This window comes from Pinus tabuliformis, chromosome 9 (genome assembly GCF_031772625.1).
Source record: "Pinus tabuliformis cultivar Carrire ecotype Pingquan chromosome 9, CPIR1, whole genome shotgun sequence".
Lineage (NCBI taxonomy): Eukaryota > Viridiplantae > Streptophyta > Pinopsida > Pinales > Pinaceae > Pinus > Pinus tabuliformis.
Window position 1 is genome coordinate 1,002,929,028 of NC_142307.1, and position 20,612 is coordinate 1,002,949,639.

Consider the following 20,612-nt stretch of genomic DNA (forward strand, 5'->3'; position numbering starts at 1 on the left):
ACCACACAATCCTTCTTCCACACATCCTCCCATGACATCAACCCCATGTCAGCCAACCATTGGCCCCCTTCTGCCTATAAAGACCCTTCCCTCCTAGATTTTTTTAAAATTTCAAACTACTTCCCGATGTAAGTGCCTCCTGCCTTCCATCTGTTCTGCAAATGTTATCCAGTCGTTCAGCCAATTGAGAGCACCCCTCCAATGTCATTTTTATCTTCTCTAGGGAAAAAAGGTAATCGATCACTCCTTCCACCTACAAATTCATTTTATTATTTGTTGGAAAATTAAGAAGGCAACCCTTAAGCCCCTAAAACCTATGAGGCTAAACCATCCTCCAGTGTTGAGTATCTCATGGAAATTGAGGTGAAAATTGTGTACCCCTCTAGTGCTTACCACCTTGCAAACCTACTTTTCAACCTGTATGGTAGCCACGTCATAGGGTAAGATCTGTTTCAAGTGGTCGACTCAGGCATGTACTACTAGATTTCACCCTTAATGCACCATTTTATTGAGTTTGTCTCCTTGCTAGCAACATCATATATAGATGATAAATACTATTTTGTCTCCTTAACTGGGGTCAAAATCCTTCATGGGGTATTCATTTAGTGAATGTCTAACATATCACCTACATTCGTGGCATATTAAACAATACCCTTGAATTGACTACATATTGGAAAATCCCTCAAAAAATCACATTATTTAACCCCCTACCAATATGAACCTAATACAACTTCCTAATTTAAATAACCCCTACTTTCACTAGACATTGTAGGTATCCATATTTTTATTAACATTTTTCTAACTCTTTATATTTTTTTCATTAACTTTGAGCTCCATTATATTTACCAATATAAAAAAAAATTACCCCCTATATATCCCCTAATATATTATCTCATTTTCCCTCAATATATATCCCTCAATATATATCCCCCAATATGAACCCATGTGGCATGATATTTCTCCCCCAATGAAGCCCTTGTGAAATCCTTGAGGTGACCCCAGAGATAATTCGAAAGGCCCTAGTTTACCCAAGCTCCCGTGAACCTCAGAAGTTCAACAAAACCCCATTCGTCTACCACTACACAACCCTTCCAACTGATGAGCAACAATCCTTTTTGCAAATGGTCATGGGCTGTGGCCTACAGTCTCTGCCTGTTGTTGATAGTTTCCCTATAACCCTCTTTGCAGAGCCTATTCAACCTATCATGTCCCTAATTGGTCATCTGTTTGGGGACGATGATGTAAGTATAGCCTCAAAAGCCTCTCTAGCGTTTCTAAGGAAAATGATGCAACCTGGCCATTTGTTTGATATCCTTTCTTACATATTCCAGCTGCAACATTTCCCCACCACCTCCTATTTCAGACAGTAATCCTTATTGTTATTTTTATTTGTGTACACTCATGTGGATGAATTCGAATGCTTGCGTCTCAATTTGGTGGCTTCCAAAAAACATGGGAAGTATGTTTTCGATTAGGATGTTGTTGTAAGGAAAAGACAAGAACCTGCGGGTTATTCCCAATTTAAATCCTCCTACATGGCTATTGCCTACAAAATCATTCATGGTGTTTCCCATCCCATATTTATCCTTCAGAAAAATTAAATCCTCCAACTCAACAAGAATGCTAGGGTGGGGGACTAGTACCTATTTGAGGAATTCACATAGATCGGGGTCTATGGGCGTGAGCTTCCTCCTTACTGCTTACCTGTGTTCATTCCCATGAGGATTTTCGCCCTTGAACTCATTAGAAAAATATTGAATGTAGAAGATGTGCACTTTGTCTCAACTAAGAAAGGATATATTTTTAAATTGGGTAAGCTTGTGGGACCTTTTATTTTTCATTTCAAGTAGGCCCACACGTAAGTTGAGGAATTAATCAGGAAGATGAATTTTAGCCTAGGGGAAGTCTTGCATTATGATCCTCATGGTGTAATTTCCAAGAGAAGGGAGAGCATAAGGGCTTTGACTTATGAACATGAGGATAGGCCAGAGATCGAATGGAAAGCTAACTTTGATTCATGGCTTATTAATACATAGATGGAGTTCAAGATTCTAGAATTGAAGGATAAGGCATAGAAAAGGACCATTGACCAAGCTAAATATTCCGAGATGGAAGATGTAAATCCCAAAAAAAAAGGAAAAAACCCAAGAAATAAAGGAAGAAGAAATGATACCATGCTGGTAGAGACATGACCATATCAACTAGGATTCTAGGTGACCTTGGAAGATCCATTACAGACTGCTGCCTCATCCTCTCCAAAGGTAGCTATTCTAAGTTCTAAAGGAAGTGTTACTGTTACTGAACCAAGATGGCCTATTAGAAAGGTCATTAAAGAAATAAACAAGAAGGTAAGGGAGGATATGTAGCAATAAATGGCATCTCACTTAGTCCCTTATCAGACCAGACTTCTGGCTACCATGGACTTGTAGAGAAATCAAATGAATTTATCCTTGCAACACCAACTAGCACAATCACTTTCTTTAGGTTCTCAGTTCAAGGCCTTGGACATTTACTTAGACTTTACCGGTGTTCCTTTGTCGAACAATATTAATTTCCACAGACAAGTGTGAGAAATTTTGTATACTAAACTCAATAGAAATGCAATGAGCATCAATAAGGGTAAGAAGTTGGTCGAGAAAGAAACAACAATGTTGAACATGAGAGAGCTAAATATAGAGCTCTACACAAGAAGAATGAGAGCTTCAAAGAGTTGATTGTGAAGTTTGGGGTTAATCCAGAAGACAAATATGCATTTGAAGCCCTCCTCTAAAGTTCATAAGCCTAAATGTAGGAGCTAAGGCACAAAATGAAGATGTTAGGAAGTGAATATGTGCAATCTAAGAAACTTGCATAGGTGGAAGAAGAGAAGGAAATCTTAGACAAAGCACTGAGATAAAGAAACAATGAGATAGTATCGCTCAATTAGAAAGTAACAAAAATTCAACAAAGGATAGAAACACACATTTGTATAGTGCTAGTGCTTAAAAATCCCTAAAATGCCACAGAGAAGCTCAACTCAACCCTCACTGAACTCCAGCTTTCGGAAGGGGAACTTAAGAAAGTGTAGAAGGATTTGGACACTGCCCAAAGGAAGCTAGAACAGAAAGAAAAATGATTTGAGATGACCAAGACCAATGCAGACATAATTGGTAAGAACTTACAAGTAGCAAACCAGGAGATTACTAAACTAAAAGGAAAGATGAAAGGAAACATGTCTCTCCTGCAAGCCAAACAACTTTTCTGGGATGAAATCATAGTAGAAATGAAAAGAAATTGGGAGTACATAGCTCTAATAGATGAACACAAAATTGTGATCAAGGATTATGTGTTTTTCATCCTTGCTTGCAAAGAATATTTATAAAATAACTCTTGTATTTCCAAGAATTTTATACAGTTTTTGGATGAAAGTCTAATCAGTGAGTTGAGGAAAATTGATGTAGTATATAGAGTGTCTACTATCATGGGGGTCCCTAAAATTTTTCAGAAGGAGGAGGCTGGAGTCAAAGCTGAGGAATTCCTAAGGTTGGTAATGAAATATGTGGATGTTTTCCATGTTGCGTTTGATGAAAGAGTCAGGGTAGGGTTTGCTAACTGTTGGCATCTTGTGGGAATGATAATCCCATGGAAACAATACAACTAGATGTTAGTGGATGCCAAGTGTAAGGAATATTCCTCCCATGAGAAGATTGCCGCCCTTAAAGGTAAAAAAATGGTTAACTATCTTAGAAAGGAGTTCCAGATATTAGGGTTTATAAAGACCTTGTTCTATCCTAGGTTGGAATACACAGGGGTCATGAATTTCAATATCACATATAAAAAATTATTCCACGCTCAGTACAAGCTCCAACATTATGGAAAATGTGTGAGTAGTTTGTAAATCTTCCTGTGCTTCAGATCATTAACCTAGTGACACTGCCTCAAGAACCTTCTTATCATGACTAAGGATGTTGTTGATTGCGTCGATCATGACACTTTGATTTTCCATTTATGTAAATATTTTATTTCAGAAGAAACTCTGCCATTTAGTTAGAATTCGGTTTGTACAACTGTTTCACTGAGCACACTGATATTTTGTTATGATGATTCATTGTCAAATCAAGAAAGAATATTTTGTAATGGGCTCTCCCTCTGAAGCCCTATATAAACAATTTATGATATCTATAACAACCTTATTGAAAATTCCATCTAATAAAAGTTAATAAAGGCAAAAATAACAACCACGGTTGATGCGACACTTATTCCAAATTGAATGTTGGGAAAAAGCCTAGTGATGAGGATTAATTTTGATTGTTTAATGGCTAAGGAAATTGGCAAAGGAAATCGCTAAGGATTTGGAAAGGAAAAATGGAACTTTTGGCACATTTATTTATGAAAATAATGGAAATTAGGAGAAAATGGAGGTAAAAGGTCACAAGTTGCATGTGAGGAGGAAAATGAAGAAAAATAATGGAAAATGAAGAAAATAGAGGCCTTTTTCATAAAAAGGATTATGAGGATCAGTTGGTAACCTTTTGTCAGTTTAGTTTTGGAGCTGTCTATTTATTCTCTCTCTCTAATACTCTTGGATACTTAAAGTTTTCTTGGAGCACTCTTGGAAAGTGTGGCATACTTGGATTTTTGGGGTAAGAAGGCAAAGGAAGGGCAGGAAAGTGCAAGATGACATCAGGATCACCAACTATACTGTATTTTTCTTGTAGGTACCGAGTTGCATGTATGTTGTCCTCACTAGTTTTGGCATGCATGGCATATACATGTGGTTTTTTTGTTGTGATCTGTCATAACCATGGAGGATGGTTAGGATTGACATTGGATTGCCTAGCCTTGCCATTTCCTGGATAGCCATGGTGATTGTGGATTTTTTTCCTTGTTTTATTTTGGTTGGTTCTCATGTTTTCTTAGATTGGGTTGAGTTATTAGTCCTGGAAGCCCTAGTTGGACAAACGTGTAGGAAGCCCTATAACAGCTTGGATTGAGTTACTAGTCCTGGAAGCCTTGGTTGGAAAACCACTATGGAAGCCCTTGGTGAGTTGAGTTACTAGTCATGGAAGCCGTGGTTGGACAAATTATCTCAAAGCCAGGTAAAAGTTGTGGATTGAGTTACAAGTCCTGGAATCCTTGGCTAGAAAAACACTCTGGAAGCCCTCGAAGGATTGGATAGAGACCAATCTGATGATGGTTTTTTTTATTTCTGACCATGAGGTGGAATCTTTGTTTGATGGGTTGAGGTGGATGGCCTTTGGAAGCCTTGGATGGTTTTGGATCGATGTTTTATATGAGATCCAACATTCATGCTTGGAATATAGCATGGGGGTGAATGATTGAAGATAGATTTGCCTCATCCAGTTTATGGTTGATGGAACTTGAAAGTCCTATCTGGGGTTTGGATTTTTCATCATCAATATGAGATTATTTCTCCTTGTATCTCTATGAGTATTATACTGGTTTATATGTGGATCATATGGTTGTGATTTCATTGGTATTCTACCGCTATTATGGTGGTTATATATATGTTTTATTATAGCAGGGATGTATGGCTCCCATCATGTTTTTACTTCTAAATTAATGATGTATGTATCTATGAACTAATGGATGAAATGGAAGTTAACATGTTGAGGCATCAATGTCTCTTAGATATTCTCGGCTAATTATGAGACCCCTATGCTCAGATATGTTATTTACACATCTAGATTACATATCCATGATATGTTTTACGAAATGCCTATCATGGCTAGTAGGGGTCTAGTCAAGGTCTCATTCAAGTGATTGCATCTATACTGTCATTTCATTGTTATTTTAATGTTATGAAGATGTGATTCAATTATGGGTTGTGACTTGGGCTCTGGGCCATAAAATGTGGCTCAAATCTAGGGTATGGTGGGCCCACAACACTATGCAAAAAGGTCCCTGGATGTTGGCTTGCAGGCCTATGAGAGCATCCAAATGTCCCTAAACTTTGGCATGCCCATAGCATGAGAGCATCCAAAGGTTAAGTGGTCCAAAAGCTAAGTGGGACCCAGGGGTTGGTTGACAGTATGGTTGGATTGGTTATTAAGGGTCCTAATGTTGATGTTGAACTTCTGTATGGTGTGGTTCCATTGGTTCTACTTCCTTAATGTGACTTAGGAGGCCAAACCATATCATAGTGGCCTCTCATCACATGTTTACCCTAGCTAGTGATGAGCCCCAAATTTGGTAACTTGTTGGGCTCATTTGGCCTAATTATCCTTGTTCATTCCTTGTTCAATCCTTCATTTTTCATAGCTTATGCATTATTTTTTAGTATGTTTATGTCATTTGTACGAATAAGGATAGTCACTCTTCCTAGGTGGCTAACACGTGCTCATTTCAGGTTTTTTGATACATGTTGGAGCAAAACCGACCAATTATGGGCTAGAAGACAGCTAAGCTTGAGGTGAGGATTCGTAGGGGGGTTGTATATGGCATTAAATATCCCTTTCTTGGGATCTTCACCCCCAACTCCGAGCTCCAAAGGCCACCAAAACCGGATCTAGAAGGCAGTCAAGCAGATTTTGGAAGGGGATGTCTACTCACAGTTTAGATAGCCAAGTCCCATAGATTTAGGAGGCCAGCTAGGGCCCTCATGGTGTATAAATGATAAGGCCTCAGCCTTTGTGAGGGAATTTTGAAACCATTGCATATTTTGCACTACAGTGCTGTTAGCCTTATGTTGTTCTCTTGTAGCCATTTTGGCATAACTCTTGACTTATGACTATTTTTTGATAATGGGAAGCAGTTCAATTTTCTATCAACTCTGAGTTTTCTTTAGGAGCCATAGCTCTCAGGGTGGGGCCCAACCTGAGATCCTAGGGCTTCCTTTTTGTATTGTTACCTTTCCTTTATGCATCATTGTTTCCTTTTATGCATTTGAAATGTATTTCTGTTGAGCAGATTTAGTTGCGTTAGTTAAATAGGTCACTGCTTATGAATATAATTGCTTCAGATGTTTAAAATAGGTTGGTAGGATAATAATAGGAAAGTTCTTCAAGAAAAGGGTCAACACCACTCTCGGTTTCACCTCATCCTTATTGGAGCAGGGGCTGGAATTGAAGAAACAATGTTGTCCCAACCAAAAACACTAGTTTGCTTTACCATGCAATCCTGAGTGTACTGTTTTCATTTGCAGAAGTTGGTTATGTGTTCAGATCTCTGAAATGGTTCATTGCATCTTTGATATACATGGTTCTCCTCCAAATAAAGCTGTTGTTCATTCGTTTTATTGACAGTTAGATTAGATTAGCTAGGGCTTTGATTATTTGTAAGACTTTGTTGATTCGGTTAAATGTACATTGTGCAGGGCATCTCTACCACTCTCTCATCCATGTAAGCTTCATCAGAGCCAGTTGTTCCATCTCCTAGCTAGGTTCCTCGTCTCACACCTATCCTTTTGCCCACGTAACCCTACCTTCTTGCTCAATCATTGTCTTAGCCTTCTTTAAGCCAAGTTAGCCTTCTACACCCTCTCACCACTCCATCCACCAGTCCCTGGGTCACTCCAGGCCCCTATCCTACCTCCCTATCCATTCATGCATCTTCCCTCACTCACTCACCCTCTAAAATCCACTTTTCAAACATCCTGTAGAAATTTTTGAACATCCTGTAGAAATTCCTGAACATCCTGTAGAACCCCTGCAGACTTCCAGTAGAAGCTCACAAATGAGGTTTCCTGATAGCCAAACTTTGTGAAACTCTCTGGAAGGATGTTAGGGACTCCTTAGACCCTCTCTGAGCCTTCCCAACCTTTTCCAAGCATTTCTCCTCCTTGATCCACCCTTGCACAACAAAAAGCCAATTAAAATCACATGCATGATAATTCTAATAACTTATTCAAAAATACAAAAAGATGTTTTCTTCAAGTAGAGGTAGTCTAGACACATGTATTTTACCTTCATAGAAGTAATGGCATCTCTTTCAGTAGTTTTCATTCTCATTTTTGCATCAGTAGGACTAGCTGGTAGAATTAGGGTTTGCGTTTCTTTTTTGCTTTCAGTTTCTTTCCGCAAGTATATTAGCTTCCTTTGAGATAGCTTTCATCCATCAGCTAAAAAGCTTCTTCTAAGAGCTCATAGAACTTGGCTTGAGCCCCTAGTGGACTTGTGCCAACTGACCAAGTGACAACTGCGGCAAGAGCTAGTACTTGTGCGTACAACACCGTTGCTTCTAAGTTTGTTACGAACTACCAGGTTGATAAAAGTAAAGACGGGAGTCCCAGGAATTGCAACATTATTGTTGCAATACTGTAGCCCACCAGCTGGCGAGTTTCTTCGGTAGATGTGGGAGGAGGGTGTTATAGAGTGGTATCAGAGCATGGTTCACCCCTCAGACTGGATGGGCTGTGTGTTGATCATGCATGGATGTTATTTTTATGTGTTTCTCTTACACTTGCATGTCGTGTGCTTGTTGCATTTTCATGATGTTGACTGTGGTTGTAGCGATGTCATCATATGGAAGTTGATGTTTTTATTGTGGAGTAGATCATCGTGAGTATATGACTGGTTACATGTTGTTATATGTCGCTTCCATGCATCATTTCGTACGCTTCATTTCGTTCTTGTATGTTTGGTTACATTCTTGTATGCTTGGTTGCATGTATCATTTTGGTAGGTTTGGTTACAATTATTGTTCATTTATGCTAGATTATATGTGTTTATGCATGTATGTGGTTGGTTATGCATTGCTTATGCATGTTCACGTTTTCATGTGGTCAAGTGTGGAGTGATGTAATGATTTTTTTCTTGCATGAGGGTGTGGTGCTTGTTTTTGTTAAGGTCATGCATTGATGACTAGAACCTAGCTAGAATGATGGTTGCATGGTTATATGCTTATGTGTTATGTTTATATATGTTTTCATGAATATGTTATACATGTATCATGTTGATTTATTCTTTTTGCATACAAGGTATCCTCCTTGAGCTATACTAAGGTTCGTTGCTTTAATATGATTTGGTTTAGCTGACATGATATACCTTGCAGGAAGAATATCAAATGGATAGCAAGATGGTAGGCTACAAAGAATTTCTCCATGAATCAAATGAGTGGTATGTTGTTGGGAATTATTCCTATTTTGTAGATACATTGAGAAGCTTAAAGGAAGAAATAAGGATTTGTAAGGCAGATAATGATAGAATCATATAGGCACATGAGAAACTAGCAAAGGTAAACGCAATGATACTTTAGAGTTTTTCATATTTGTAGTGACAGGGACCACGTCGAATCAGCTATGAGTAGGAGGAAACAACTAATGGGGCATATGATAATAGGTAACATGATTATCACATGTCAGATAGTCAATAATAGGGTCAGATATGGTAGGTTGTTGGACACTCTGGATAGGATAAGTTATAGACATAGGTACCATTCTAATTTTAGTTCTAACAGGCATGATGATTGATATCTTATCATCCTTACAGAAGCAGTGGTAGAGGATACTTTCTAGATGAGTTTAATAAATAAAACTACCCACTTTTTTTGGACAGATGAAGAAATCGTAGGATGCAGAGGCATGGTTGCTTGGTATGAAGAATTTCTTCAGGTTGCATGATTATTCAGAGAACGTGAAAGCCAGAGTAGCTACATTCAGTCTCAAAGGTAAAGTAGACATTTGGTGGGAATATGTGAATAATGTTAGAGGTATACATGAGGAAGATTTCACTTGGAATGATTTTGAGTGGCTATTCAAAAGGAATTAAATATTAGAGAGATACTTTTATGACGGAGCAAAGGAATTCTACGAACTAAAGATGGGACCTATGACAGATGATGAGTACACTAGCAAGTTCTTGGAGCTACTGAGGTATGTCCCTTACCTCAAGGAGGAGAAGGCCAAGATTAAGAGATTCACTAGTGGCTTATGAATGGAATTCAAATATAGGATTGAGTTTGATGAGCCTAAATCATTGGAGGAGTCCATCCAGAATCTAATAATTTCTATGAAAAATCGAAGTGCACATTTGAGACTAAGCCAAATGGGAAAGGCAATGCAAAGAAAAAAGGAAAATGGGACAAGAAGCGATTAGGACCACATGATTTAGGTAATAAGGAGGATGTTGCACCACCTACGAGGCTCAATCCATTTGATAGAGGACAGGGACATCAATACGAGGAGCAGAAAAAGGATGTAGGCTAGAAGCCTATAGAGTGTTGGACTTGTGGTAAATATCATCGTAGGAGAGATTGTCTATATAATCAAGGTGGTAGGCCTCAAATATATAGTGCATAGGATGCATAGACTGTTGGGAATGTTGGTCATATCATTCCTCATATTTATGAAACATAAGATAACAAACAGATAGACCATTTGGCGTCTATCATTGAGATGCATGGGAAGCTTTGTGATCAAGTTATTTCTATTTTGATTGGCCCTGGATCTAATTATATCTATGTTATTCCTAACTTGGTGGATAAGTGTGGTTTGAGTAAGGAATTTCATGTATAATATTGGTTAGTTTAGTTGGCTACAGGTATGAAGAAGTGAGTTCATCATTGGGTAAGAGCTTGTGCATTTGATTTTAATGGTATACCTACCACATCACATTTGAATGTATTTTCTTTAGATCATACAATATGTTGTTAGGAATGGGTTGGTTGTATCTTCATAGAACCAAGGTGGATTGTTATGGCAAAACTATTGAGCATTTGGATGAAAATGGGAATCAAGATTCTTGCAACGAAAGAATAAATCCACATCAGTTAGGATGGTGACAACTAAGCAAGCAAAGTGAAGTCGCAGAAAAGGGTGTGTGTTATTTGTAATACACCTGTCTAGTGATAAGGGTAAGGAATTTGAGGATGCAGATGTTTTGAGCATGTACCCAGTTCTACAACAGTTCAAGGATGTATTTCCTGAGGATATTTCATAGTTTCAACCTCACAGGGAGTTAGACTTTTCTATTGAGTTGGTGTCAGGGGAAACTCTAACATCAAACACACCTTACATAATGAGCACATCTGAGTTGGTGGATTTGAAGCTATAGTTGAGTGAAATTTTGGACAAGTGGTACATTAGACCAAGTGTACCACCATGGGTGCACCGATATTGTTTGTGAAGAAGAAAGATGGTACTTTCAGATTATGCACTGATTACAAGCAGTTGAACAAAGTGACCATCAAGAAAAGGTATTTGTTACCGAGGATTGATGACTTGTTTGACTAGTTGAAGGGAGCAACAATGTTCTCGAAGATTGATTTTAGATCTGGATATCATTAGGTATGCATCAAAGAGAAGGAAATTTACAAGACAACCTTCCAGACCAGGTATGGGAATGATCAGTTTGTTGTAGTTCCATTTGGATTGGCTAATTCTCCTGCTACATTTATGTGCTTGATGAATAATGTGTTGCATCCATACTTCTATAAATTTTTTATTGTGTCCATCGATGACATATTGGTTTATTGTAAAAATGAGGAAGAGAATTATGAGCATTTAGCAACAATGTTGAGATTGTTGAGAGAGAATCCATTGTATACTAAGCTTAGCCAGTGCAATTTCTTTCAGACTGAGGTACATTACTTGGGGCATGTTATATCTAAGGAGGGAATTGTAGTAGATCAAGAAACGATAAGGGTCATCATGGAATGGGTAGCTCCCAGGAATGTAGATGAGGTGAGATATTTCATGGGGTTGGAAAGCTATTATAGGAGGTTCATTAGGAATTTCTCACAGATTACTTATCCTATCACATAATTGCAGAGGAAAGGTAAGAAGTTCGAATGGACAAAGGAGTGTGATACCAATTTTGAGTAGCTTAAGAAATTGTTGACACATATACCAGTGTTAAGGATTGTAGATTCAGACAAAGAATTTGCAGTATGCATAGATGCTTGCAAGAAAGGACTTGGTGGAGTCCCTATGTAGGATGGATAGTTGGTATGCTACAAGTCGTGAAAACTAAATGAGCATGAGTAGGACTACCCCACACATTATCTTGAGTTGGAAACAATTATACATGCATTGAATATGTGGATACCCTATCTTCTGGGTAGGATATTTACATTGATGAGTGATCACAGTGGTTTGCGGTATCTATTTGACCAATTGAATCTAAATGGTAGGCAGGCTCGGTGGTTGGCTATGATCAATGAGTTCGATTTTGAGATCAGGAACATCAAAGGCAAATAGAAGATAGTGGAATATGCTCTTCCGAGGTGGATACAAGTAAATCACTTAGAAACCATGAACTGTTATGGGTTAGGTTCATAGATAGGATATATGTGCTAGAAAGTATTGAACTCAAGAAGGTGACCTTGAGAGAGTTTCATGTGAAAAAATATTCGGGTCACCTAGGCTACCAGAAGACATTGACTACAGTGAAGAAATTTTACTATTGGCCAAACTTGAAGAGGGATGTAGCAGAGTTTGTGGCTAGGTGTTTCGATTGTCAGCGTGTGAAGCTAGAGTGTAAACATCTAGGAGGGCTGCTACAACCAATTTTGATTCCATAGTGGAAGTGGGAAGCAATTTTAATGGAATTCATGATAGGTTTTTTGAGGACTGAGACAACATGATTCAATCATGGTTATTGTGGACAAGTTGAAAAAGGTTGCGCACTGATGAGCCCCAGAAATGGGTAACTATATGGGCTCATTTTTCCTATTGTTTCCATTTAATCCACCATTCTCCATAGCTTTTTGCATGTTTTTGAATATATTTATGTTAATTGAGTGAATGGGGATAGTCACTTTACCACAAAGTCTAATGAGTGTTTATTGCAGATTTTTGGACATTTTTGGACCAAGACCAGGAATTTATGAGCAGATTGACAGCCAAACTCAAATAAAAAGGACTGAGGACTTATAGGAGGGGTGTCTCCTGCATTGATGGCCCCTTCCTCGAGTTCTCCACCAGCAGCTCAGAGTTCAAAGTCCACCACTTCGATGATCACAAGGGCTAGCCGAGCAGGTCTAGTAAAGTTACTGTTATCTGCAGTTTTAGGTAGCCAAGTTCCTAAAGTTTAGGAGGACTATTGGGAGGCCTCAATTTTATAAATAAGAAGGCCTCAGGCCTCAGTAGGTTAGCTATTGAACAGTCTATTTTCGCACTTTAGTGAGGCCGTACATTCAACTCATTTTCAAGCTCTTTCTGTAAACAGTTTTGTGATGTGACTCTTATTTTTTTGATCAATGAAGATGAATTCAACCTTGAACCAGCACTGATCTTTCTAAGGGGGCTGTAGCTCTTGAGGTTGGGCCCAACCCAAGTGTCCAACACTTCCTTTTTGTATTTATATGAGTTTTTCTTGCATTCATGAAATAATTTCTGTTGTTTAGATTAAATCTTGCTTTGTTACTTAGGTTGTTTTTGATGATTAGAATAGTTGTTCTAAGTTTTAGGTTGATTAGATAGTTTGCTGCAATAATAGAAGAAGATCCAAAAAATGGCTGCCAAGCAGGCCTTGATCTCCTTTCTCCCTCTGTGGGACCATGAATTGAGACCAAGGCACTCTTGCTGCCACCAAAACACTATTTTTGCTTTCTAATGCAATTGCTAGTGAGAGATTTTGATTTGGAGAAGTTAATTCTAGTTGTATGTACATGCTTAGATCTGTTCTTGTTCAATTTCCATGGCTTTGTTACATAATTTCCTGTCCATAAAGTTCTGTTTAGCACTCTTCTATTTTTTAGGTTAGAATTAGGTTAAAATCGATAAAACTTTGTTTTATTAATTCTCCTTGAATAAGTTTTCAGAAGCAGGTGTGCAGCTCACTTGAATACCATCCCAGCTTATCATCCTTTCATCACCCAACCTACTCTAGCCCATCTCTCAAGGTGTTCTCCGCTCATTCGCCACACTTTCCCAAACTGCCCTAATTTCTACATTCTTGTTCAAAATTGCTCCTTTGACCTTGGAACAAATCCAACCATCTATTTCATGTTTGAACTTCACCCATAGAGTCCTAGACCCTTTGAAACCTTCATCTAGCCTTCATTTTCTTTTTCCCACCATTTTTCCTCTTCCAACCCTTCAAAAATCACTTTCAGCCTCCTCCTGTAGATTTTCCTGTAGAATTCCCTATAGATCCCCTACAGACTTCCTGTAGAAGTTCATGAAAATGATTTTTTGAAGTCTGACCACAATGGAAATATCTAGAAGGGTGCTAGGGACTCCTTAGGTCCTCTCCACACCTTCCTCATCATCTGCAACAACCAACTCCATCTCCCTTCACTGCCAAACCTCTGCACAATCATAAATAGTTAAAACACAAGCATAATATTTCTACATAAAATTGCTCAAAAGTACAAAAAGATGATTTTTCCACATTTTCCTTTAGAAGTGGCTTGAATCCATGCATTTTTCCTTTTAATTGATCATTGGCATCCATTTCATTAGTTTCCTTTCTTTTTCTTCCAAAAGTAGGGTTAGTGGGTAAAACTAGGGTTTGCATTTCCTTTTAGTTTTCATCTTCTTTCTGCAAGTAGAATAGACCCCATTGAGTTAGCTTTCTTCCATCACAGCTAAAGGCTTCTTCTGAGAACTCATAGAAGTTGGCTTAAGCTCCTAGCGAACTTGTGCCAGCTGATCAAGTGACAGCCTACAGTAAGAGCTAGTACTTGTGCATACAACACCGTTGCTTCCAATTTTGTTACAAACTACCGGGTTGATAAAATTAAAGTAGGGAGTCCCAGGAGTTGCAGCATCATTGCTGCAATACTGGAGCTCACCATATTTTTGGTGCCATTGCCGGGGAAGCATCAGAGTATTTGTGATTATTGCTTTTCTTCTACTTTCCACTGCAACATTTAGCTAAGTAGTTTATTTCAGCAAAAGTAGAGTAGTTGGTTTTCAATTCTACAAAAGTAGACTAGCTATTTCCTTCTTTCATTTCAATTCTGCAATTTCATTTTAGAAAAATAGATTAGTCCTTTCCTGCTTTCATTTCAATTCTGCAATTTCATTTTAGAAAAATAGACTAGTCCTTCCCTGCTTTCATTTCGATTTTGCATTTTCATTTTAGCAAGATAGACTTTAGTTAGTTGTAAGTTGCTGTTTAATCCATTCTAGTTTTTCATGTACAAGGAGAAAAAGAAACAAAAAATTTTACCCAAAAAAAAGAGATTTCCTTTCATGCCTCGTAGGAATAGAGAAAATTCAAGAAAATTCCTACCCAACATCCCCACCACATGACTAAGTCACCCTTCTCTCTAATTTGGTGGCAGTGATCCAGAAGAACCTATAGGTGAACCTCCAGATACATACGAAGATCCTATAATAGAAGAAGAGCAAGAAATAATTCCTCCTGAGACCATGGCTGAAAACATAAATGGTAGAGGAAATGGGGAGAGAATAGAAGGTACCTTTCCCATCTAAGAGACCAATGGGGACATAAAGATGAAAAACATAAGTCCCTCAACTTTAACTCACTTCCATGGATTGACTACTGAAGACCCTGATACCTTCTTGTTTGAGTTTGTTGTCCTTTGTCGAACCTATGACTATGCAGAAGACGAGAAAAAGTTGAAACTCTTTCCCTCTACCCTCAAGGATGCAACACTACGCTAGTTCATGGGGTCACCTAGAAACATTATCACAACTTGGGCTCAAATGCAGAAAGCCTTTAACAACAAATACCGGGACTATTGTAGGCCAAATGATACAAAAGAAGAAATCTTTCGAATGACCATGGGGAGTGATGAATCTTTAGAAGACTATGACGAGAGGTTTCAACTCAATTATAAAAGGGCTAGGTGCACACTTGACCCTGAATCTATGAAGTTGGTTCTGCTCAGAGGAGTCCTTGAAGACCTTCTAGATACCCTCCACTTGCTGGATGAGGGAGACATCTACCAGCTATCTTATGATGACATAAAGACTGTGTTTAGAAACCATTCTAGGGAAGCCAGAAAAAGAGGTAGGGGCAGTCAACTTCTAGCCAGTACCCCCTTATCTAGTTCATTCCTTAAAAACGAATTTGCAAATCAGATGGAAGATTTCAATAGTGAGTTGAGACAGACTATTGCCATGCAAATGGATACCTTTTGAATCCAAAAGAAGCAAGAGGAAGCTGAGAGGGCTTTGGCCATCTTTTCTCCCAGATGCACTAGAAATCATCCTAGGAATGAGTGTCCATTGCACTCCGTAGAAGTGTGTTTTGTCTGTGAAGAAGACCATCCTACAAATCAGTGCCCGTCCTTACCTAGATTTAAAGCTATGTACCAAGGGGCTGAAGGATCCAATGAACCACTCTACTTCATGAACCAAAGGAGGCCACATGGACCTATAATTTACCAGTAGGGAATGCAAGGGACATCCTAGACTTATTACAACCCCAATCAAGCCACTTCCATGCCTTCTTGGGGTCCCCCTGCTCATCCTTCTTGGTCCACACCCCGGCCTTGGTTGTATCCATCTCAATACCATACTCCACCTACAGCTCATTCATTTCATTCTCATGCTCAGCTACAACCTCAGTGGAATGCACCTCATCATGGGTAGAGGCCCCAATACAACTCTCCTCCCGCTCTTTTGCCTCCACCACCTGCTCAACCACAACCAATACCTCCTGCTCCTCGAAGACAACCCCAAATGCCTGTTGAACCGAACCCGAACCCCAATAAGACATAGGCCCAACAAGTATATACTGGAGAAATAACATGCCCTACCTATGCTGTGGAGATTCAGGAGATCAACCTGCGATCTGGGAAGGTCCTCCCAAACAGCCAACCTCCTCCTAAGGAGGATGAGGATAAGAGATAGGAAAGTGAACCAAAACCTATTCCACCCTTTCCTGAGAGACTAACTGGAACCAAAAAACTGACCCCAGAAGAAACTGAACTTCTAGGAGAACTAAAACAGTTATGTGTAAAAATACCACTTCTCTAGGCCATAAAAGATGTACCAATCTACAACAAGTTGATCGAAGAGAAGTGTTTCAAGCACCTAGGAACTATCAATGTCATAGGACAACTGTTCGACCTGATGTTCGGACAGGTAATCTGTCCAAAATATTTGGACCCTGGGAGTCCTGTAGTCAATGTCCACATCAATGGGGCTGCCATTAACATAATGACCAGGGAAACTATGCTTAAACTCAACCTTCAAGGTTCCCTAAGAAAGACCTCAACAGTACTGCAGTTGGAAAATCGCTCCACTATGACCCCTGAGGGGATTGTGGAAGATGTCATGGTCTCCATTGATTCCTGGGAGTACCTTGTTGAATTTGAGGTTCTTCAGCCAAAGGAAAAGCTCACTGGGTATCCTCTCATCTTGGAAAGGCCTTGGTTAGCCAATGTAGATTCTTACATCGATTGTCGATCTGGGAGCATGACCATCAAGAATGGGCAGATGTCCAAGCAGCTAGTCCTATATCCTCTTGCCCAACCTCTGCTAGAACATGACTTACCCCTCTGGTTGGAGGAGGAAGATGAGGATGAAGTCTACTCTGCACCATTATGCACAGTGGAAGCTACCAAGGGGGGTCCTCAAACCAAGGATGATCTTATTGAGGATTTGATTCAAAATCCACCCCCAGTGGGTTGCCATTAAAAGAGTTGGTGGAAGAAACCCAAGCCAATGCTTCAGTTGATCTCTATGTGGCTGATCCAACCTCTCTTTGAGTTAAGAATGTGGAATTCAGCCTAGAAAGAACCTTGAGGATCAACTCAGCCCTATCCACCTCTCAGGAGAAAGAGTTGTGTAGCTTATTGAGTAGCCATTTGTATGCTTTTTCTTGGAGCTATAAGGAGATGAAAGGAGTCCACCCTTTAGTATGTACTCATCACATTTACATTAAAGAGGATTGTAAACCAGTCAGGTAGCCTCAAAGGAGGATGAATCTAGCCCTGAAGGACATTGTCAAAGAAGAACTGCAAAAGTTGTTGGATGTAGGATTCATCTACCCCATCTTTGACAGCGAATGGCTTCCTCCTTTGGTGCTAGTGCCAAAGAAAGACGAGAAGTGGAGGATCTGTGTAGATTATTGAGAGCTTAACAAGGCCACCAAGAAGGACCATTTCCCTTTGCCTTTCATAGATGAAGTGTTAGATGGCTTGGTAGGGAAGAAGTTCTTTTCCTTCCTAGATTGGTTTAGTGGGTACAACCAGATCCAAATCAGCCGGAAGACCAAGATAAGACCACTTTCACTTGTCCATGGGTACCTTTGCCTACCGGGTCCTTCCCTTTGGGTTGTGTAATGCTCTTGCCACTTTCCAGAGAGCAGTACTGAGCATATTTGCTGAGCTGGTTCATGATTAAGTGGAAATCTATATGGATGACTTTACCCCTTATGGTTATAATTTCCAATAAGCATTGACTAACCTAAGTAAAGTTTTAGCCAAGTGTATTGAAATGAACCTATCCTTCAGTCCTGATAAATGTGAATTCATAATGAATGAATGGACTGTGCTAGGTCATACAATTTCTCAGCAAGGATTATAGGTGGATCCCAACAAGATTGTTATCATCCAAAGGGTCCCACCTCCTCAAAAGGTAAGAGATGTTTGGAGTTTTCTAGGCTTAGTTGGGTATTACAGAAGATTCATTAAGGATTTTAGCAAGCTAGCCTCTCCATTTTTTGGTCTTTTGGAAAAAGATGTTGAGTTCCTATGGACTGACAACTGTCAAGAGGCTTTGGATGCTTTGAAAGGTAAGCTAGTAATTGCCCCAATCTTGAGAGGTCCAAACTGGGCCCTACCTTTCCACATTCACATAGATGCCTCGAACAAAGCTATAGGAGCAGCCCTAGGACAAGTTGAAGAGAAGCTATTGTATGCCATATATTTAGTTAGCAAAAACCTGTCCAAGGCAGAATTAAACTAAACACTAACCTAAAAAGAGCTCTTGGCTGTAGTCCATTCCTTAAACAAGTTCAGAAACTACATCACTGGCTATCAAACATTCGTACATACTAATAATGTTGCAATTAGGTATTTGATGAATAAACCTGATGTAAATGCTCGTATCATTATATGATTACTTTTATTGTAGCAATTTGATTTGACCATTGTTGATAAGCCAGGTAAGGAAAATGTTGTTGCTGATTTTCTGTTAGGATAGATTTGCCTGCAGGTGAAGTAGGGATGGTGGATGATCAAATTCCCGACAAATACCTATTTTCTATTTTATTACTCTCTCCATGGTTTGCTGATATAGCAAATTATTTGGTTTCAACACAGTTTCCATCACAACTATCCTCAAAAGAGAAGAGTAAGATCGTGAGGAAAAGTGCCCCATTAGCTTGGATTGGGGGCAATCTTTTTAAACTTGGCCCAAATTAGATTTTGAGGTGATGTGTTAGGGAGGAGGAAGTTTTAGACATCCTCCTAACATGTCATGATGGGCCTTGTGGGGGCCACTTTGTAGCAAAGAGGACTACCTTCAAAATTTTGCAGGCAGGGTACTAATGGCCCACTCTTCATCAAGATGTCAGGAGATACATCAGTCAATGTGACCGATGTCAAAGGATGGAAAAAACTACTCCAAAGAATGAGATTCCCCTACAACCTCAAGTGAATTTCGAGCTATTTGAGAAGTGGGGCATGGAATTTGTGGGTCCTATCAACCCTCCTTCAAAATAGAAGTCGTGCATCATTATGTGCACACCTGACAAAGTGGGAAGAAAAAAGGCAATCAAAGCAACAATAGAAGAAATAGTAGCTGAGTTTTTGAGGGAAAATATCTTCTACAAGTTTGGTTATCCGAGAGAATTAGTCACAGATCAAGGAAGTCAGTTTACCTCTAATCTGATTGAAGACCTACTCACAGATCACAAGATTAATCATAGAACTTCCACCCCTTATCATCCATAAGCGAATGGACAAGTGGAAGTCACTAATAGAGATTTGGAAGGGATTTTGACTAAGGTAGTGATTAGCAATAGAAAATATTGGGCAGACCGATTGGTTGAAGCCACCTGGGCCTATAACACTACTTGGAAAACTACCACAGGTTTCACACCCTATACGCTGGTCTATGGGAAGAAGGCTTTGCTGTCCATATAATTTGAATATAACACATTAAGGCTGGTAGTCTAGCTACCTGAGCCATGCACAAAAAGAAAGATTACTTCAGCTAAATGGATTAGATTAATAGAGAATGCAGGCCCTTCTCCACTTAGAGGTAGTCCAGCTTCAAAGAAAAATATGGCATGACCGACACCTCAAAGAGAAACAATTTTAGTTGGGAGATTAAGCGCTGCTGTATGATTCAAGGTACAAAGATTTCAAGGGCAAGCTGAGAACCAGATGGCTGGGACCATATACAGTAGAAAAATGCAATGATAATGGTTCAGTCCTTATCCGGACCATTGATGAAGAAGCCATCCCCATTCTCGTTACTCCAGGAAGACCCTTTGCAAGTAGGAGTTCATTGAAACTCTGGGTAAATTAGTGTTGGTGGTGGAGTAGGTCCCTGTCTCCACTCCACCCACACCTTGAGCAAAAAAAAAAAAGGAATAAAAGATCCCTGGTTGAAAACCTCTTGGAGGCACCCAGGGCAAGAAATAGTGGTGAAAACCTCCTGGAGGCACCCCAGCTGTCTCAAAAAAAAGAAAAAGAAAAAGAAAAAACCTAACTTCTTTTGAATAAATTGCAAGATTGCAAGAAGGTCATTGCAGGTTGCAGGAGGGTTGCACAAGAGGAAAAGACATGACAAGCTGCATGCA